We start from the raw sequence: 20,618 nt of genomic DNA, 5'->3' as shown, positions 1-20,618 counted from the left end.
TCTGTCTCGTTGATCTGTCTAATGTTGACAGCGGAGTGTTGAAGTCTCCCATTATTATTGTATGGGAGTCTAAGTCTCTTTGTAAGTCTCTAAGGACTTGCTTTATGAATCTGGGTGCTCCTGTATTGGGTGCATATATATTTAGGAGAGTTAGCTCTTCCTGTTGAATTGATCCCTTTACCATTATGTAATGGCCTTCTTTGTCTCTTTTGATCTTTGATGGTTTAAAGTCTGTTTTATCAGAGACTAGGATTGCAACCCCTGCTTTTTTTTGTTCTCCATTTGCTTGGTAGATCTTCCTCCATCCCTTTATTTTGAGCCTATGTGTGTCTCTGCATGTGAGATGGGTCTCCTGAATACAGCAGACTGATGGGTCTTGACTCTTTATCCAGTTTGCCAGTCTGTGTCTTTTAATTGGAGCATTTAGTCCATTAACATTTAAGGTTAATATTGTTATGTGTGAACTTGATCCTGCCATTATGATATTAACTGGTTATTTTGCTCGTTAGTTGATGCAGTTTCTTCCTAGCCTCGATGGTCTTTACATTTTGCCAAGTTTTTGCGATGGCTGGTACCGGTTGTTCCTTTCCATGTTTAGGGCTTCCTTCAGGGTCTCTTGTAAGGCAGGCCTGGTGGTGACAAAATCTCTAAGCATTTGCTTATCTGTAAAGGATTTTATTTCTCCTTCACTTATGAAACTTAGTTTGGCTGGATATGAAATTCTGGGTTTAAAATTCTTTTCTTTAAGAACGTTGAATATTGGCCCCCACTCTCTTCTGGCTTGTAGAGTTTCTGCCGAGAGATCTGCTGTTAGTCTGATGGGCTTCCCTTTGTGGGTGACCCGACCTTTCTCTCTGGCTGCCCTTAAGATTTTTTCCTTCATTTCAACTTTGGTGAATCTGGCAATTATGTGTCTTGGAGTTGCTCTTCTGGAGGAGTATCTTTGTGGCGTTCTCTGTATTTCCTGAATTTGAATGTTGGCCTGCCCTACTAGGTTGGGGAAGTTCTCCTGGATGATATCCTGAAGAGTGTTTTCCAACTTGGTTCCATTTTCCCCCTCACTTTCAGGCACCCCAATCAGACGTAGATTTGGTCTTTTTACGTAATCCCATACTTCTTGCAGGCTTTGCTCATTTCTTTTTCTTCTTTTTTCTTTTGGTTTCTCTTCTCGCTTCATTTCATTCATTTGATCTTCAATCGCTGATACTCTTTCTTCCAGTTGATCGAGTCGGTTACTGAAGCTTGTGCATTTGTCACGTATTTCTCGTGTCATGGTTTTCATCTCTGTCATTTCGTTTATGATCTTCTCTGCATTAATGAGTCTAGCTGTCAATTCTTCCACTCTTTTTTCAAGATTTTTAGTTTCTTTGCGCTGGGTACGTAATTCCTCCTTTAGCTCTGATAAGTTTGATGGACTGAAGCCTTCTTCTCTCCTCTCATCCAAGTCATTCTCTGACCAGCTTTGATCCGTTGCTGGTGATGGGCTGCGCTCCTTTGCAGGGGGAGATGCGCTCTTATTTTTTGAATTTCCAGCTTTTCTGCCCTGCTTCTTCCCCATCTTTGTGGTTTTATCTGTCTCTGGTCTTTGATGGTGGTGACGAACTGATGGGGTTTTGGTATAGGTGTCCTTCCTGTTTGATAGTTTTCCTTCTGACAGTCAGAAGGACTCTCTGTTGGTCTGTTGGAGATTGCTTGAGGTCCACTCCAGACCCTGTTTGCCTGGGTATCAGCAGCAGAGGTTGCCGAAGATAGAATATTGCTGAACAGCGAGTGTACCTGTCTGATTCTTCCTTTGGAAGTGTCCTCTCAGGGGTGTACTCCACCCTGTGAGGTGTGGGGTGTCAGACTGCCCCTAGTGGGGGATTTCTCCCAGCTAGGCTACTCAGGGGTCAGGGACACACCTGAGCAGGCAGTCTGTCCGTTCTCAGATCTCAACCTCCGCGTTGGGAGATCCGCGGCTCTCCCCAAAGCTGTCAGACAGAGTCGTTCGCGTCTGCACCGGCTCCCGCTACTTCCCCTGTTGGTCTTCAGCTGTGCGCTGTCCCCAGAGGTGGAGACTACAGAGACAGGCAGGCTTCCTTGAGCTGCTGTGAGCTCCACCCAGTTCGAGCTTCCCAGCGGCTTTGTTTACCTACTTAAGCCTCAGCAATGGCGGGCGCCCCTCCCCCAGCCTCGCTGCTGCCTTGCGGATAGATCGCGGCAGACTGCTGTGTTAGCAGTGAGGGAGGCTTCGTGGGCGTGGGACCCTCCCGGCCAGGTGTGGGATATATTCTCCTGGAATGCCTGTATGCTTACAGCGCAGTATTGGGGTGGGAGTTACCCGATTTTCCAGGTGTTTTGTGTCTCAGTTCCCCTGGCTAGGAAAACGGATCCCCTTCCCCCTTGCGCTTCCAGGTGAGGCGATGCCTCGCCCTGCTTCAGCTCTCGCTGGTCAGGCTGCAGCAGCTGACCAGCACCGATTGTCCGGCACTCCCTAGTGAGATGACCCCAGTACCTCAGTTGAAAATGCAGAAATCACCGGTCTTCTGTGTCGCTCGCGCTGGGAGTTGGAGACTGGAGTTGTTCCTATTCGGCCATCTTGCTCCGCCCCCTCGGCAAGCTCTTTTAAAAACATGAATTTTGGCCGGGCGCGGTGGCTCAAGCCTGTAATCCCAGCACTTTGGGAGGCCGAGACGGGCGGATCACGAGGTCAGGAGATCGAGACCATCCTGGCTAACACAGTGAAACCCCGTCTCTACTAAAAATACAAAAACTAGCCGGGCGAGGTGGCGGGCGCCTGTAGTCCCAGCTACTCGGGAGGCTGAGGCGGGAGAATGGCGCAAACCCGGGAGGCGGAGCTTGCAGTGAGCTGAGATCGGGCCACTGCACTCCAGTCCGGGCGACAGAGCGAGACTCCGCCTCAAAAAAAAAAAAAAAAAAAAAAAAAAAAAAAAAAAAAAACATGAATTTTATACACCGTAAATTCTAAAACAGAGCAGACACTTCTGCGTTATCGTTCAGATTTCTGAAGGGCACCACAAGCCATCAGGGTCTCTTTCAAAGTCCCTTTATATGCATTTCTTATAAATAGGTTTTTAAAACTTTATTAAATGAATCTAAAATTATATATACATTTTTACTTGTTACAAAAATAAAGTGTTTCTTGCAGAAAAATTAGGAATTATGGATCAATTATACAAAAATAAGCAATACCTTCCTAGTTCTTAATATTTTGATTTATATTTTTCCATTTATACATATATACACACACATATATGTACACATACATGTATATGTAGTAGTCCCCTCTTTTTGTGATTTTGCATTTTGCAGTTTCGTTTACCTGTGATGAAAACCGTAAAGATATTTTTAGAGAGAAAGAGGCCAGATTGACATAACTTTTATTACAGTATATTGTTAGACATATTCTATTATTTGTCATTGTTTTTAATCTCTACTATTCCTAGTTTATAAATTAAACCTTATCATCAGCATGTATACCTAGAAGAAAACATAGTTCAGTGCTATCCATGGTTTCAGGCATCCACTGGCGGTCTTAGCATATAGCCTTCTTGGATAAGAAGGGGCTACTGTACACACACATACTTATATATTGATTTATCAAGCAAAATAAGTATTCTAAATATGATAGTTATTTTTGGTGCTTTTTTATTAATAAAATCTGGATTTTTTATCACTTCACATAGGTTATGAAAATACTTTCAATGGCATACAGTATCCCACTGTATCATAATTTTTTTATCAGTGCTTTGGCTACATTATTTCCATTTTTTTTTTCCGCATTAGTAAAGAAAAATGCAGTGAATGACCTTATAGCTAAATCTTTGACACATCAATCATTATTTCTTTGGAATAATTTTCTTCTTCTTCTTCTTCTTCTCCTCCTCCTCCTCCTCCTCCTCCTCCTCCTCCTCCTCCTCCTCCTCCTCCTCCTCCTCCTCCTCCTCCTCCTCCTCCTCCTTCTTCTTCTTCTTCTTCTTCTTCTTCTTCTTTTTTTTTGAGACAGAGTCTCGCTCTGTCGCCCAGGCTGGCGGGTAGTGGAGTGATCTTGGCTCACTGCAAGCTCCGCCTGCCGTGTTCCCACCATTCTCCTGCCTCAGCCTCCCGAGTAGCTGGGATGGCAGGCGCCCACCACCATGCCCGGTTAATTTTGTTTGTATTTTTAGTAGAGACGGGGTTTCACCGTGTTAACCACAATGGTCTACATCTCCTGACCTCATGATCTGCCCGCCTTGGCCTCCCAAAGTGCTGGGATTATAGGCGTGAGCCACCGCGCCTGGCCAGAATAATTTTCTAGAAGTGAATTTGTGAGACAAAAGGCATATGAAGTATGGTCATGTGCCACATAATGACATTTTGATCAATGATGGTCAGCATATCCTATGGTGGTCCAATGAGGTTATAATATCATATTTTAACCATACATTTTCCATGTTTAGATATATTTAGATACACAAATGCTTAATTGTGTTATAATTGGCTATAGTACTTATTTCAATAACATGCTATACAGGTTTGTGGCCTAGAAGCAATTGGCTGTACCATAGAGCCTAGGTGAATAATAAGCTATACCACCTCAGTTTGCATAAATACACTTTAAGATGTTGGCACAATGATGAAATTGCCTAACAATACATTTCTCAGAACATATTCTGTTGTTAAGCAAGGCATGACTACTACATAAGGATTTTGGTTGAAAAAAGTAAAATTTAATTTCTTACTTTAGGCATCTTGTTTTCTGTTTTCTGTATTTTCTTGTAAATTTCTGTGCTCTTGGAATTCTGTTTTTTATATTTTGTTAATTGAAATACATCTCATTTCTATTGATGCTTCCCTTTAAATTAAAAAAATTCTTAAAACTTAATTTTTAATTATAAACTGATAATTTTGCTGTTGTTTTAGTCTTCATTATTTGTTATTATTTGTTGTTAGTGTTTGTGTTTCTGAAAGGAAGTGATATAAACCTGATTTCAGCATTCTAATGTGTTAGAAATGATCTAATATCTCACTGATGGCCTTTGAATTGTTCCATTTATATATTATGCAGTGCCAGGCATTGGATGGCAATGACCTGTTCTGGGCCCAGAAGGGACAGCCCAGACTTGGGTGAGACCTTGGTGGAATATTAGACACAAGGCTGAAAAGGGACCTGGCCTTAGTGGGGAGCAGAGATGGCAAAGAAAACCAGGGGCCAGCAAGCCAGGTAAATAGCTTGGGTTGGGCATAGGAACATCTGGGCAGTGTGGGACATGGCTTAGCCTGCTACCATCAAAGTCCTGGCATGGCTGGCATGTATGTTGGTGAGTAGGGAAAATCTATAAGATGCCTCTCATACTCTTCCTGATTGGGCCCAAATTGAAGCCGCTAAGTGGGCCAGGTGGATCCCTCAAATACATAATTAGGGTCTTTAGACCAGAGAGTTAAGTGCATGGCATTCCTCAGATGAAATCGAGTTCATGAATTGCCTCGAAGAATGCAGATAACCAAGTCATTCCTCTGATACATTTCATTTCTTAGTCATCTTTTTGGAATATCTGGAAATATTTTCCCAAGATAATTACTTCATTTAAGCAAACACTTTTTAAAAATACATCTTCTTGAGTTTCTTCCTATAATTCATCATCTTTTAATTTTATCAGAGTGAAATTTTCCACTTACTGAAATATTTTTCTAATTTTTCAATACATTTGTCTGAAAATCTGAAAACTATGGTGACAGTTGCTATAGAAATTCTTAGAAATGAATCAAAACACAATTAAAGTGGTCTTTCAGCTTATAAATTTGTTCAAATATATTAATTTTACTTTATGAAAAATAAATGGTCTATTTAAAAATATTACACATAATTACTTTAGCAGCTTGGAAATATTTCAAAAAATATACAGTTAAGTGACTTTTGAAAAGATCTGCTCCTTATATTGAATAAAACCTGTCTATTCTTATTCTCTAAACAGAGATGCATTTCTTGTATTACAATGTCAACTTAGACAGTTCTTAAAGATATCACCCATTTAGTTCTTATCTCTCATTTTATTTCTAAACTTCTATTTCTATTAATATATCCATATTAAAATGTGTAATCACAGATTTCATTGAACTTCCAAATCTTATCTGAAAGATGAATGAAATTAATTTTATTATCCTTCAATATACGGACGTGTTCTCATTATTCTAATTTATTAACAATGATATTGATTTGCTTCTCTTAGTACTTGAAATTTTTTAAAGAGATGTAACATCTTTTTCTCTGACTCAACCTTTTAACAGATAAACAAGATAGATATCAAACATTTCAATGAGAAAATGGAAATGGAATACCTTGCCTGACTACTTCTGGTCTAGAAAAACACCCATTGTAGTTCGTAGCTTTGTCTCACTCTCACCCCCATCTATGCTTTTAACGTCTTTCAATTTCTTAGTTGGTAAATTAAGGTTTTCCTTTATTCTGATAATTTGTTTCAACAAGAGACCCCCAACTCCTTCCAGTAACTTTTAATCCTTAGGAAAATTGTGACTATTAATATTTATTAAATGCTTTGGACTATTGAGATGACTTTCAATGGTTATAGCATTTTAATTATGAGACCAGCCCATCTATTTTAAGATTATAACTGTTTCTCAAACCTTTCAATAGCCAGGAATTTTTAAAAACTCCAATATATCAAATTTTCTTTTACTTTATTTTTGGATTTGGATTTATAGGGTTACTCTAGCTGCTCCAATGAATAAACACCAAATTTTTAATTTCTCACTTCTTTGAGTCCAATATGAATATTTCTGACTAGTAGGCAATTTTTCTCCATGGAATCATTCAGGGAACCCAAGCTCTTTCCATGTTTTGATTCCACCATACTCTGGTGCCTCTGAGTTCTCCATCTCAGATCTATCTGCTGCTTAAATGCTTTAAGCATGGAGGCGGCACAATCTCTTTTCAAGTTCCTTTGGTGGGGGCTAGCACATGGACAAACCTGAATCCAGGGTAGCTAGGAAGTGTATCTCTAATTGTGCAGCCACCTCCCCGCATCATCAACACCATGCTCTGAAATAGAGGGGAAAATTTTTGGTGGACGATTAGTCATCAATGCCACAGAAAATTTAAAATGTGGGTACATACCCCAAAGGTAATATAGGTGATGCTCTCTAATAATGAGACAATAACAAGGGAGCTTTAAGATTGTGCAGAGTTTTCAAGAACATGATCACACATGTGCAGTGGTCAAACTATATTCAACCTCTCCCACTCTTCTGATCAATTATGGTTTAGGATCCTGTTCACCTCAGTCCTCATCTGATAATTTGGAAGACTTCAACTTAAGGTAACACCTCCTGAGCTCCATATACTAGTAGGTTATCCTTAACTATGCATCTACTACTAGCTTCAGATGGACTGTCTCCTGTTTTGAAGGAAAAACTTCCAGTATCTGTAACTTAAGGTGAAGAAAAGTGTTTTCTCATTGTTTCCTAGTTAGTAGCTGTAGTGCACTATACCTGAATGAAGTTGAAAGATTTCTGTTTTAAATAATCATCCTAAAGATCTAACAAAGCACGAAAGAAAGATCCCGTTGTATTTTTTAAAGGGTTTATTTAAACTCTAAATTTAGAAGTCCACAGTGTTTAACTATTATAAGAGATATAATATTGCAAGTGGAGAGACTCTCAAACATTACCTACTACTGTGATTGTAACCTATTTTTCAAATTCTACCACATCTTGTTTATATCCATTTTAAGAGCTTAGTATCAGGAACCTATTATGACTAAAATTCTTTATGCTGTGATTGAGCTCATTTCTTCTTGTGCACTTCTCCTGCAGAATACAGATGATCGCTGGTTATAGTTGGTCTGTTGAAATTTATTTTATTACTGCCCATATGTTTTTATTTTCTTATTGATAAATGTAAACCTCCCGGGTGTTGTAGGACTTTTCTTAGTTCAGCTAAAGACTGGGTTCTTGTCCATCCCAAGGCCACGAAAATTTAGGCTCACAGACAGTTTAAAGGGTGAACAAAGCAGGGTTTTATTGGGTGAAAAGGGAGAAAAAGAGGTGGGGGAAACACCTGCCTGGCGTTCGAATCCCAGGTCTACACTGGAAAAGGACGAAGCAGGCTCCTCCCTGCTTCAAATGGCGTGAACTTCCCGAGGCTCCACCCAAGTGCGCAGGCTGGTTGGAGTTTCTCCAGGGATCTCCTCCCACTGGCTGCCTCATTTCCCACTCTAAAGAAGTACATCTAACTGCTGTTAGATAAAGGATAAGGATGAAGACTGATCTTAACCGCTTCCTGCTAACAGGGGGCGCTGTTTTGGGGAAATGGCAGAACTCCCTCAAGAGGCCAATCTAAGTGTTCCCGGCAGAAGGGGCCATCTTCAGAGGCTCTGGTTGCATGACTGTTTGGAGTTTGATGGCCTAAAGGTAAGAACAGACAAACCCAGTTATTAGAAAACGTGTCAAAATGAAACAAGGGGAGGGGTAAGAACAGCTCAAAAATCCTGAGGCCCTTTACCAGTTTGCATGGGGAGAGGGTGGCCAAAAGCCTGATTGGTTGAAATCTTTACCCTTTTGCTGGCATGTTGGGCTTTCCTTCCCCTGGGCCCAATCCTAAACCAACCAGTTTCAGCTTTGGGAAATTAACTCTTTCCAGTTTGGAAAATGCACCTGAGGGGAGTGTCCCATAGTACAGAGACACAACTAACTATCAGTGAAGAGAGAACCAAGGAGGAAAAAGGAATGAAAAGAAGATGTCTTTTAAACGAGTCCCAGGGGTTCAGGATGCATTTTTAAGGGGTACATACTGAAGATGAATGGCTACCCATCTAGAAAGAGGGGAGTAGACATCCCTAGTTCCCTTGTCTTCCTAGTAGATACTCAGGGGTAAGTGAGGGGGAGAGAGAACAGCATCCTCTTTCCCTCTTCCATCCTTGCATCCCCAAGTCCTGGTGACCTTGGCAGGTCTCGCCATGCAAAGCAGCTTGTACCCATGAAGTGGGGGGTGGAGAGGGGCGGCTAGAGAAAAGGAATTATCTGTTCTCACCTATGTCTCTTTCCCACCTCATGTCAGTAGCCTTGGAGTTCCCTAGACCTCGTTTATGCCATGGATATTAACATGGCCTTTATTCATGAAACAGGAAGCTTGGGGTTGGCTTAATTGGCAGAAATCAGTCACGCTCACCTGCTCTGTGCCTTTTAACCTCTGTTGTTATCTGCCTTTGGATCCATTACATCCAGTTTTCCTTCCTAGGGCTTTGACCCAGAGCTTGGAATTGAGTCTTGGACAAAACTGTATCTTGGGGGTAGGGGTGGGGTTGTATGGATGCCATATCATAAGCCAAATGCTAAGGTGAAGCTGTGGAATTGAGTCTTCCTCCAACAAGGGAGAGGAAAGGATGTCTTGTGAGACGCCCAGATAAGTGGTGGCTATAGTTATGCTTGCTAAGATTTGGGTGCATGGTGCTTGGCTTTGGTTAGCTCCCTTGGTTTTACTTTCCCAAAAGGAAACCTCCAAGTGATCGGTATCCTATTTATTCCCATCACCTGGCAGGATTTGAAGGATAATTGCTCAGAACTAGAATATTTATCAGGATTTTTACATCACTCATCTCTCATGTTCTTTCTGAGCTGCAGCTAGAGATTGCTGGTTGGTTCATAGGAACAAGCAGGGTTAGTTTAAAATGTAGGCAAAAAATTAAAAACAACTAATGAATTTAGAATTTAATGACAAATACGTAAGTTTTGAAAAATAATTTCTCTCTCTGTGGTCCTCATTTTTGTTAAAAAAAATTATAGGACTGAATGGTTTGCAAAATAGACTTTAGTCTTATACTTGGCCTGATTACTTTGATAAAGTGCAGCAAGAATGATTATTTCTACATAGGCCTTTAAGATTGGCTTTGATGGTATTCTGTTCCACAAGAAATCTCAGATAAGAACTTTTAAAGCCAAGCCCAACCATGGGTTTGTATCCTCAAACACCTGTGAGTTGGGTGCTTATATCCTCTTAAGGTCGATAAACTTGGAGCTCCTAGAACTGTTAGAAAGTGACATTATTTACTGACCACAGGCCAGGAACCCTGTATAGGGACTTCACAGATGAAGTATGAGACCAGTTTCCCCACTGGGCTTTTATTGGCTCTGCAAGTCAAGATCGTCTGCTTAAAGGGAAGCAAACCCTTCTAGTTAAAGTCTTGGTAAAATAATCAGTTTTTCCCGTTGCATCCTGTTGTAAAAGAAAAATGGATTCTTATTGCACTGATGCAAACAATTGTATTGTCGTAAGTTAAGAATACTCACAGATAGTTTCCAAATTCTGGAAGAACCAGGCAGAGAGAAACAAACATGCTCCATATCTTGATCACAGGAGTATACCTTGCTTAATTCTTAAAGCCTGTAAATCATTCAAAGTAAGTTTCCTTGACTATGAAAAACAGAACAAGGATCAGCAATATTTCAACCAAAAGTCAAAAAGATTGCTTTAGCTTTCTGAGTTTAGTCCATTTAGTTAGCCCTTGTTTTGCTTAATATTTGTGAGCATTTCAGCTCTTCATGAGTCCTGTACATTTTCCTGTATTCCAATGTTACAAAATCCAAAGGTATCAGAAGCCTGTATTTAAGAGCACCTGTTACAGTTCTATAGCTAATTATAAACAATTTTTTGAAAAGGATTAAAATAAGACAACAATTGTCTGTGAAGAGCAAAATGTTCAGTGTAGTTACAATTAGAAACATAATTGACAGATTTGGTTATCTTCTTGGTTTCCAATAACTTAACATAACCTTATTGATAGCAAATAATTAGACATTAGAATTTTAGAAATCCCATGCAATTTTGGAACATATATAAGCATTATTTTCTAAGAAGATTGAATATCAATTTTGGCAATCCTATGTATCTAAACATGTCAAATGATCCTGTTTACCTCTCTTTTTTGGACACTTTGGGGGCCCTCTGAGGTAATTGAAAATCCAGGGGTCAGAAAAGACAATTTGAAACTTAAATTTGATTTTCAGAAGCTGTTAAATATCTTTACGGTTTAATGATATTATGAAATAGAATTCCAGATTACCATGTTTTTTATTTTTCCAAAATGATGACTGAGAAATTTTAAAGAAGCAAAAACCTTTTATAACCCATTCAGTCAATATGTTTACACAAAGAACCTCTTCTGCAAGATTAATTTCCACAGTTCTTTCACCACTTCTTGGAACCTTCAGCTTTTTCCTAATTTAACTCAAAACAATTCTTTAACCCTGGGCAAAAGTTGACATTTCCATGCCTTCTTATAACCTTTTATAAAAAACACATTTTGCTGTTCTTACCCACCCTGCATGTAAATCTATTTCTAGTAGTTTCAGTTAACTCCTAGCAATTTTTAACTTTAAGATAAAACTTGGTAAGTTGCTTTGTGTGCTAAGTGCAGCCAAGGTTTGCCTTCTTAGTTAAGGGCGTGATTAGTTCCATATGTCCCCACACCGTACCAGTTGTGAAACTGGCAAGTCAAATAGTTCTCAAAACCCAAAAAGCAGTTTGTAACCTCAAAACACTTGACAAACCTTGCATCTGACCGGAATTTTACCAGTGGTCTTTAGGGCTGCTTATGTTTCTTAAAGATTAAAGTCACGTGAACTGAAGGGTACCACAGCTTTTATCTTACCTTTAAAAAATATTAGATCCAAGTGCTTGTTTTTCTTCAGGCCAAATTAATTAGAGCTCTTTTTACAGATAGCACACACAGTACACATACAGACAGGCAGAAGAACACCCAGTCACTGGGTGTAGCCCTTTAAGAGACAGGGCTAGGAAAACATGCAGATGTCTAATCTGAGAGGGCTCATCCCGGCAGACAGGATTGCTAAACAAAGCCTTGCCAAGTGGCTACTGGCCATGCTCGCAGGATGTAAAGCAAGATGGAGGCTTGCAACACAAACGATACAGACATGCAAAACTCATCAGATTTGACATAGCCAAAGACTAGCCCCACAAATCCTATTCCACAACCAAAACTTTACAGAGAGTACAAACAGTGATAGTTGGGAGGCCTGGCCCAATAAAAACATCTTCTAAAAGGAAAAAAAATATCTTTAAGGACTAACTTGTTGATGAGGTACAGAAGGAGAAAGAACAAAAAGCAGTTTAAAAATTCCTGGGGAAGAACCTCTTATTCTTACGAAAATGGTTCCTCCACCAGGGAGACAAGTTTAAGCTTAATTTCTGTCCAATAGAGTTAAACCCCTTGGCCCAGGAAGGGGAAGACTGCAGCAGCAGCAAGTGGTTAGGCCCAGCCAGCGGACTGTGCAGGACCCTTAGGCCATGCATTCCTGTCCCAGCAAGGCAGGAAGCTGCTGCTCGGCAGTGGATCCAGAAAAAGGAAAGAAAAGGCCATGAAAAGTCCCGAGAGCAACAGGGGGTAGGGGCATGGTTTTCCCCACCCTCAGAAGTCCCAGGATGAAAAAGCTTAGAAGCAACAGTAAGAGGTTTTGTGTCCCCATTTCACTCACCACTTCTCGAGCCCCATTTTGGGTGCAAAAATGATGCAGGACTTTCCTTAGTTCAGCTAGAGATGGCATTCTTATCTGTTCCACAGCCACGAAAATTTGGGCTCACAGACAGTTTAAAAGGTGAGCAAAACAGGGTTTTATTGGGTGAGAATGGAAAAAAGTGGGCAAACTGGGACTCTAGCAAGGCCAGAGTCTCTCCGCTAGAGTGCTTCCCACCTGGTGATCAAATCCCAGGTCCACACAGGAAGCGGAGGGGCCAGGCTCCTCACTTTTGCAAGTGATGTGAACTTCTTGAGGCTCCATTCCAGTGTGCAGGCTAGTTGGTATTTCTCCAGGGACCCTCTCCCACCTGGCTGTCTCACAAGAATTATGATTTAGTATTGCCTTTAATGTTCAGTATTTATTTTACCTGTATCTTATGTTTCAGAATTAATGATTAATCAAGTATACAAATGTCATTATGTCACTGTCAATATTTAAAGAATGGTATTAGTCATCTAACTGACAGTAGGTCTGCTTTTGAAAACCAACAAAAATGCAAGAGGCTTTTGAGAGTGCAAGTAAAAATAGAAAATAAATTAGAGTAGTTGGAATCTCCCCATACCCTTCACATGGACTTTAAAAGGAATCATGTACACAAATCAAAATAACAAAGTAAAATTATTAGGAATAAGTTTGTAATCTACAGTATGTTGCCACAGATTCCAATTTTTTTAAACTCAGATAATTGTGCCATTCATTAGCTTTAAGGAATCCTTTTAAGTCTTGTTACTTAATCATAGACTCATGCTAGTTAATTATAGAAAATGTAAGGTGCAGGTTTTTTTAAAAAAATATAATTCATTCAGGTGCCTGAAAGCACTTAACATACAGGTTGTACAAATTAGTTGCACTTCACAGATAATCCTGAAGGCAGATATTAAAAATGAGCATATGGAGGATCCTTTTACTTAGACTTGGGCCATGTGTGAAAGAGTGTGGTTCATTGAAATCATGGTGTGCTCTGTAACACAAAGAGCACTCACTGAAGATGGAGAATTTTAATCTACTATTCCCTGTAAATGAAAGGTTAGAAAATAAAATGACAAGGACTGAACAAGTGTGAAGATAATGGAGCTCACCTACTGGAGCTGGACCACCAGGTGAGATGATTTTCATAAGTATCATTCTAATCAGGAAAATTGACGCTATAAATGAAACAAGAAAAATGTAATCAAGCAAGCCTCTTGAAATGATACAATAATATCATAGCAGAATTAGATCCATAGAATGTATACAATTAAATCCATAGTTTGTAACTATCCTTAAGATCAATTTATTATCACTATGTCTGCAAGGAAGTGTGAAGAGCAGAGGAAAGTGACCAATGCCCTTCATAGTCTCAGTTCTCTAACTCATTTTATGTGTTTTTCTTTTTTTTAATTATATTTTAAGTTCTAGGGTATAAGTGCACAATGTGCAGGTTTCATATATAGGTATACATGTGCCATGTTGGTTTGCTGCACCCATCAACTTGCCATTTACATTAGGTATTTCTCCTAATGCTATCCCTCCCCAACCCGCCTACCCACTCACAGGCCCTGGTGTGTGATGTTTCTTGCCCTGTGTCTAAGTGTTCTCATTTTTCAATTCCCACCTATGAGTGAGAACATGTGATGTTTGGTTTTCTCTCTTTTGTGACAGTTTGCTGCGAATGATGGTTTCCAGCTTCATCCATGTCTTTACAAAGGACATTAACTCATCCTTTTTTATGGCTGTGTAGTATTCCATGGTGTATATGTGCCACATTTTCTTTATCCAGACTATCACTGATGGACATTTGGGTTGATTCCAAGTCTTTGCTATTGTGAATAGTACCACAATAAACATACGTGTGCATGTGTCTTTATAGTAGCATGATTTATAATCATTTGGGTATATACCCAGTAATGGGATCGCTGGGTCAGATGGTATTTCTAGTTCTAGATCCTTGAGGAATTCCCGCACTGTCTTCCACAATGGTTGAACTAATTTACACTACCACCAATAGTGTAAAAGCATTCCTATTTCTCCACATCCTCTCCAGCACTTGTTGTTTCCTAACATTTTAATGATTGCCATTCTAATTGGTGTGAGATGGTGTCTCACTGTGGTTTTGATTTGCATTTCTCTCGTGACCAGTGATGATGAGCATTTTTTTTCATGTGTCTGTTGGCTGCATAAATGTCTTCTTTTGAGAAGTGTCTGTTCATATCCTTTGCCCACTTTTTATGGGTTTTTTTTTTCTTGTAAATTTGTTTGAGTTCTTTGTCAATTCTGGATATTAGCCCTTTGTCAGATGGGTAGATTGCAAAATTTTTCTCCTATTCTGTAGGTTGTCTGTTCACTCTGATGGTAGTTTCCTTTGCTGTGCAGAAGCTCTTTAGTTTAATTAGATCCCATTTGTCAATTTTGCCTTTTGTTGCCATTGCTTTTGGTGTTTTGGACATGAAGTTCTTGCCCATGCCTATGTCCTGAGTGGTATTGCCTAGGTTTTCTTCTAGGGTTTTTATGGCTTTAGGTGTAACGTTTAAGTATTTAATCCATCTTGAATTAATTTTTGTATAAGGTGTAAGGAAGGGATCCAGTTTCAGCTTTCTACATATGGCTAGCCAGTTTTCCCAGCACCATTTATTAAATAGGGGATCCTTTCCCCATTGCTTGTTTTTGTCAGGTTTGTCAAAGGTCAGATGGTTGTAGATGTGTGGTGTTGCCTGTGTTCTGTTCCATTGGTCTATAAACCTGTTTTGGTACCAGTACCATGCTGTTTTGATTACTATAGCCTTGTAGTATAGTTTGAAGTCAGGTAGCATGATGCCTCCAGGTTTGTACCTTTTGCTTAGGATTGTCTTGGAATGCAGGCTCTTTTCTGGTTCCATATGAACTTTAAAATAGTTTTTTTCCAATTCTGTGAAGAAAGTCATTGGTAGCTTGATGGGGATGGCATTGAATAGATAAATTACCTTGGGCAGTTTGACCATTTTCACTATATTGATTCTTTCTATACATGAGCATTGAATGTTTTTCCATTTGTTTGTGTCCTCTTTTATTTCATTGTGCAGTGGTTTGTAGTTCTTCTTCGAGAGGTCCTTCACATCCCTTGTAAGTTGTATTCCTAGGTATTTTATTCTCTTTGTAGCAATTGTGAATGGGAGTTCACTCATGATTTGGCTGTTTGTTATTGGTGTATAGGAATGTTTGTGATTTTTGCACATTGATTTTCTATCCTGAGACTTTGCTGAAGTTGCTTATCAGCTTAAGGAGATTTTGGGCTGAGATAATGGGATTTTCTAAATATACAATCATGTCATCTGCAAACACGGACAATTTGACTTCCTCTTTTCCTAATTTAATACCCAAATTTCTTTCTCTTGCCTGATTGCCCTGGCCAGAACTTCCAACACTGTGTTGAATAGGAGTGGTGAGAGAGGGCATCCTTGTCTTCTGCTGATTTTCGAAGGGAATGCTTCCAGTTTTTGCCAATTGAGTATGATATTGGCTATGGGTTTGTCATAAATAGCTCTTATTATTTTGAGATACATTCCATCAATACCTAGTTTATTGAGAGTTTTTGGCATGAAGGGCTGTTGAATTTTGTCCAAGGCCTTTTCTGCATCTGTTGGGATAATCATGTGGTTTTTGTCATTGGTTCTGTTTATGTGATGGATTACATTTATTGATTTGCATATGTTGAAACAGCCTTGCATCCCTGGGATGAAGCCTACTTGATTGTAGTGGATAGCTTTTTGATGTGCTGCTGGATCCAGTTTGCCAGTATTTTATTGAGGATATTTGCATCGATGTTCATCAGGGATATTGGTCTAAATTCTCTTTTTTTGTTTTGTCTGTGTCAGGCTTTGGTATCAGGATGATGTTGGCCTCATAAAATGAGTTAGGGAGGATTCCCTCTTTTTCTGTTGATTGGAATAGTTTCAGAAGGAAGGGTACCAGCTCCTCTATGTATATCTCATAGATTTTGGCTGTGAATCCATCAGGTCCTGGACTTTTTTTGGTTGGTAGTCTCTTAATTATTGCCTCAATTTCAGAGTCCGTGATTGGTCTATTCAGAGATTTAACTTCTTCCTGATTTAGTCTTGGGAGGGTGTATGTATCCAGGAACTTCTCCATTTCTTCTAGATTTTCTAGTTTATTTCATAGAAATGTTTATAGTATTCTCTGATGGTAGTTTGTATTACTGTGGGATCGGTGGTGATATCTCCTTTATCGGTTTTTATTGCATCTATTTGATTCTTCTCTCTTTTCTTCTTTATTATTCTTGCTAGTGGTCTATCAATTTTGTTGATGTTTTCAAAAAACCAGTTCCTGGATTCATTGATTTTTTGAAGAAACTTTTGTGTCTCTATCTCTTTCAGTTCTGCTCTGACCTTAGTTATTTCTTGTCTTCCACTAGCTTTTGAATTTGTTTGCTCTTGCTCTCTAGTTCTTTTAATTTTGATATTAGGTGTCAATTTTAGATTTTTCCTGCTTTCTCTTGTGGGCATTTAGTGCTATAAATTTCCCTCAACACATTACTTTAAATTTGTCCCAGAGATTCTGGTACGTTGTGTCTTTGGTCTCATTGGTTTCAAAGAACATCTTTATTTCTGCCTTTATTTTGTTATTTACCCAGTAGTCATTCAGGAGCAGGTTGTTCAGCTTCCATGTAGTTGTGAGGTTTTGAGTTAGTTTCCTAATCCTGAGTTCTAATTTGATTGCACTGTGGTCTGAGAGACAGTTAGTTGTGATTTCTGTTCTTTTACATTTGCTGAGGAGTGCTTTGCTTCCAATTATGTGGTCGATTTTAGAAGAAGTGCTATATGGTGCTGAGAAGAATGCATATTCTGTTGATTTGGGGTGGAGAGCTCTGTAGATGTCTATTAGGTCTGCTTGGTGCAGAGCTGCGTTCAAATCCTGGATATCTTTGTTAAACTTTTGTCTGGTTTATCTGTCTAATATTGACAGTGGGGTGTTGAAGTCTCCCATTATTATTGTGTGGGAGTCTAAGTCTCTTTGTAGATATCTAAGGACTTGCTTTATGAATCTGGGTGTTCCTGTATTGGGTGCATATATATTTAGGATAGTTAGCTCTTCTTGTTGAGTTGATCCCTTTACCATTATGTAATGGCCTTCTTTGTCTCTTTTGACTTTTGTTGGTTTAAAGCCTATTTTATCAGAGACTAGAATTGCAACCCCTGCTTTTTTTTTTTTGCTTTCCACTTGAAGGTAGATTTTCCTTTATACCTTTATTTTGAGCCTATGTGTGTCTCTGTACCTGAGATGGGTCTTCTGAATACAGCACACTGATGGGTCTTGACTCTTTATCCAATATGTCAGTTTTCGTCTTTTAATTGGGGCATTTAGCCCATTTACATTTAAGATTAATATTGTTATGTGTGAATTTGATCCTGTCATTATGATGTTAGCTGGTTATTTTGCGCACTAATTGATGCAGTTTCTTCCTAGCATTGATGTTCTTTACACTTTGGCATGTTTTTGTAGTGGCTAGTACCAATTGTTTCTTTCCATGTTTAGTGCTTCCCTCAGGAGCTCTTGTAAGGTAGGCCTGGTGGTGACAGAATCTCTCAACATTTGCTCGTCTGAAAAGGATTTTATTTCTCCTTCTCTTATGAAGCGTAATTTGGCTGGATATGAAATTCTGGGTTGAAAATTCTTTTCTTTAAGAATGTTGAATATTGGCCCCCACTCTATTCTGGCTTGTAGGATTTCTGCTGAGAGATCCACTGTTAGTCTGATGGGCTTCCCCTTGTGGGAAACCCAACCTTTCTCTCTGGCTGCCCTCAACATTTTTTCCTTCATTTCAACCTTTGTGAATCTGGCAATTATGTGCCTTGGGGTTTCTCTGCTCGAGGAGTATCTTTGTGGTGTTCTCTGTATTTCCTGAATTTGAATGTTGGCCTGCCTTGCTAGGTTGGGGAAGTTGTCCTGGATAATATCCTGAAGAGTGTTTTTCAATTTGGATCCATTCTCCCCATCACTTTCAGGTATATCTATCAAACATAGATTTGGTCTTTTCACATAGTCCTATATTTCTTGGAGGTTTTGTTCATTTCCTTTTACTCTTTTTCTCTCTAACCTTGTCTTCTCGTTTCATTTCATTAATTTGATCTTCAATCACTGATACCCACTGAAATGAAATCCGGTGTTGAAGCTTGTACATGCATCACAAAGTTTTTGTGCCATGGTTTTTAGCTCCATCAGGTCATTTAAGGTCTTCTCTACACTGTTTATTCTAGTTAGCCATTCATTTAACCTTTTTTCAAGGGTTTTAGCTTCCTTGCAATGGATTTGAACATGCTCCTTTAGCTCGGAGAAGTTTGTTATTACCAACCTTCTGAAGCCTACTTCTGTCAACTTGTCAAAGTCTTTCTCCATCCAGCTTTGTTCCATTGCTGGCAAGGAGCTGCGATACTTTGGAGGAGAAGAGGCACTCTGGTTTTTAGAATTTTCAGTTTTTCTGCTCTAGTTTCTCCCCATCTTTGTGTTTTTATCTACCTTTGGTCTTTGATGTTGGTGACCTACAGGTGGGGTTTTGGTGTGGATGATCTTTTTGTTGATGTTGGTACTATTCCTTTGTGTTTGTTAGTTTTCCTTCTAACAGTCAGGTCCCTCAGTTGCAGGTCTGTTGGAGTTTGCTGGAGGTCCACTCTAGACCCTGTTTGCCTGGCTATCACCAGCAGAGGCTGCGGAACAGCAACTATTGCAGAACAGCAAATATTGCTGCCTTATCCTTCCTCTGGAAGCTTTGTCCCAGAGGGGCAGACACCTATATGAGGTGTCTGTTGGCCCCTTCTGGGAGGTGTCTCCCATTAGGCTACACGGTGTCAGGAACCCACTTGAGGAGGCAGTCTGTCCATTCTGAGAGTTCAACCACCATGCTGGCAGAACCACAGCTCTCTTAAGAGCTGTCAGACAGGGATGTTGTTGCCTTTTGTTCAACTATGAACAAAAAAGAAGCTGTCTGCTGCCTTTTGTTCAGCCATGTCCTGCCCACAGAGGTGGAGTCCATAGAGGCAGTAGGCCATGCTGAGGTGTGGTGGGCTCCACCCAGTTTGAGCTTCCTGGCCACTTTGTTTACCTATTTAAGTCTCAGCAATGGCAGACACCCCTCCCCCATCCAGGCTGCTGCCTCACAGTTTGATCTCAGATTGCTGCACTGGCAGTAAGCAAGGTTTTATGGGTGTGGGACCCACCGAGGCAGGCACAGGAGAGAATCTCCTTGTTCACTGGTTGCTAAGACCTTGGGAAAAGCACAGTATTCGTGTGGGAGTGTCCTGTTTTTCCAGGTACAGTCTGTCACGGCTTCCCTTGGCTAGGAAAGGGAAATCCCCTGACCCCTTGCACTTCCTGGGTGAGACAACACCCCGCCCTGCTTCAGCTCACCCTCCATGGGCTGCACCCACTGTCCAACCAGTCCCAGTGAGATCAACCAGGTACTTCAAGTGGAAATGCAGAAATCATCCATATTCTGCATTGATCACGGGAGCTGCAGACCAGAGCTGTTCCTATTTGGCCATCTTGGAGCCCACTTACGTATTTTTCTGCTAACCTGTGCCAATGCAGTTTCATAGCCTTGCAGTGGAGGCAAATGTCACTTAGGGAAACTAATCCAGGAAGTACTTTTTTGTAGAGGAGATGGTGAAGAGAAGCAGTGAGTTCTTTTCTAAGAAATTAATTTTAACTCGTTTCAGATTTTGTGTCATTTCGAAGTTTAGGGTTGAACTCAGTTGGATTGAATGGGGGAAGAAAAGAGAAGGAAAGGGAGGAGGAAATTTGCATGACTGATAGTCACTTACTACAAATGGTGGAAAACAATGGTAGAACAAAAGAACGTAACCTTTATTAGCATCTGCTTTGGGCAAAGCCCTGAGTGTGGTGCTTTACATTTGCAGTCTTACTTGATTCTCACATCAATCCAGTGTGGGAGATATCATTACCTCCACATTGCCTGTAAGAAAACTGGTGAAGTAATTTGTTTTAGCTGACTATGCTGATAAGGGAAGGAAGGGATTAGAATTCAGATCCATTTCAATGTTCATGCCCTTTTAACTGCACTGTGCTCCCTCTCTCTAGCTAGGTATTTTGAATTTACT

The 20,618-nt window shown here is 40.0% G+C and overlaps 1 protein-coding gene and 1 long non-coding RNA gene across 6 annotated transcripts in view; one reads left to right on the top strand and one right to left on the bottom strand.

Moving 5' to 3' along the window:
• Positions 1-20,618, top strand: part of INPP4B (inositol polyphosphate-4-phosphatase type II B) — an 855,326-nt gene that overhangs the window by 188,360 nt on the left and 646,348 nt on the right. Inside the window, exon 1 of one of the 4 annotated variants that reach the window (XM_030917308.1) lies at positions 8,326-8,409. The exons of the other annotated variants lie outside the window; for them this stretch is intronic. The gene's annotated coding sequence lies outside the window, so the exon portion shown is untranslated. Of the gene's footprint in view, positions 1-8,325; positions 8,410-20,618 lie in introns of those variants that run through there. 4 annotated transcript variants of the gene reach the window in all.
• Positions 8,288-11,736, bottom strand: LOC115893481. Of its 2 annotated transcripts, none has more exons than XR_004053477.1 (3): positions 11,646-11,736; positions 10,285-10,408; positions 8,288-8,403 (listed from the first exon to the last, which is right to left on the bottom strand). It is a non-coding gene; the product is annotated as an uncharacterized LOC115893481 (long non-coding RNA). The 2 variants fall into 2 exon arrangements; XR_004053478.1 differs by having other exon boundaries at positions 10,285-10,378; positions 11,646-11,726.

This window comes from Rhinopithecus roxellana, chromosome 2 (assembly GCF_007565055.1).
Source record: "Rhinopithecus roxellana isolate Shanxi Qingling chromosome 2, ASM756505v1, whole genome shotgun sequence".
Lineage (NCBI taxonomy): Eukaryota > Metazoa > Chordata > Mammalia > Primates > Cercopithecidae > Rhinopithecus > Rhinopithecus roxellana.
The sequence above is the reverse complement of the archived record's forward strand: the minus strand, read 5'-3'. Positions and strand labels throughout refer to the sequence as shown.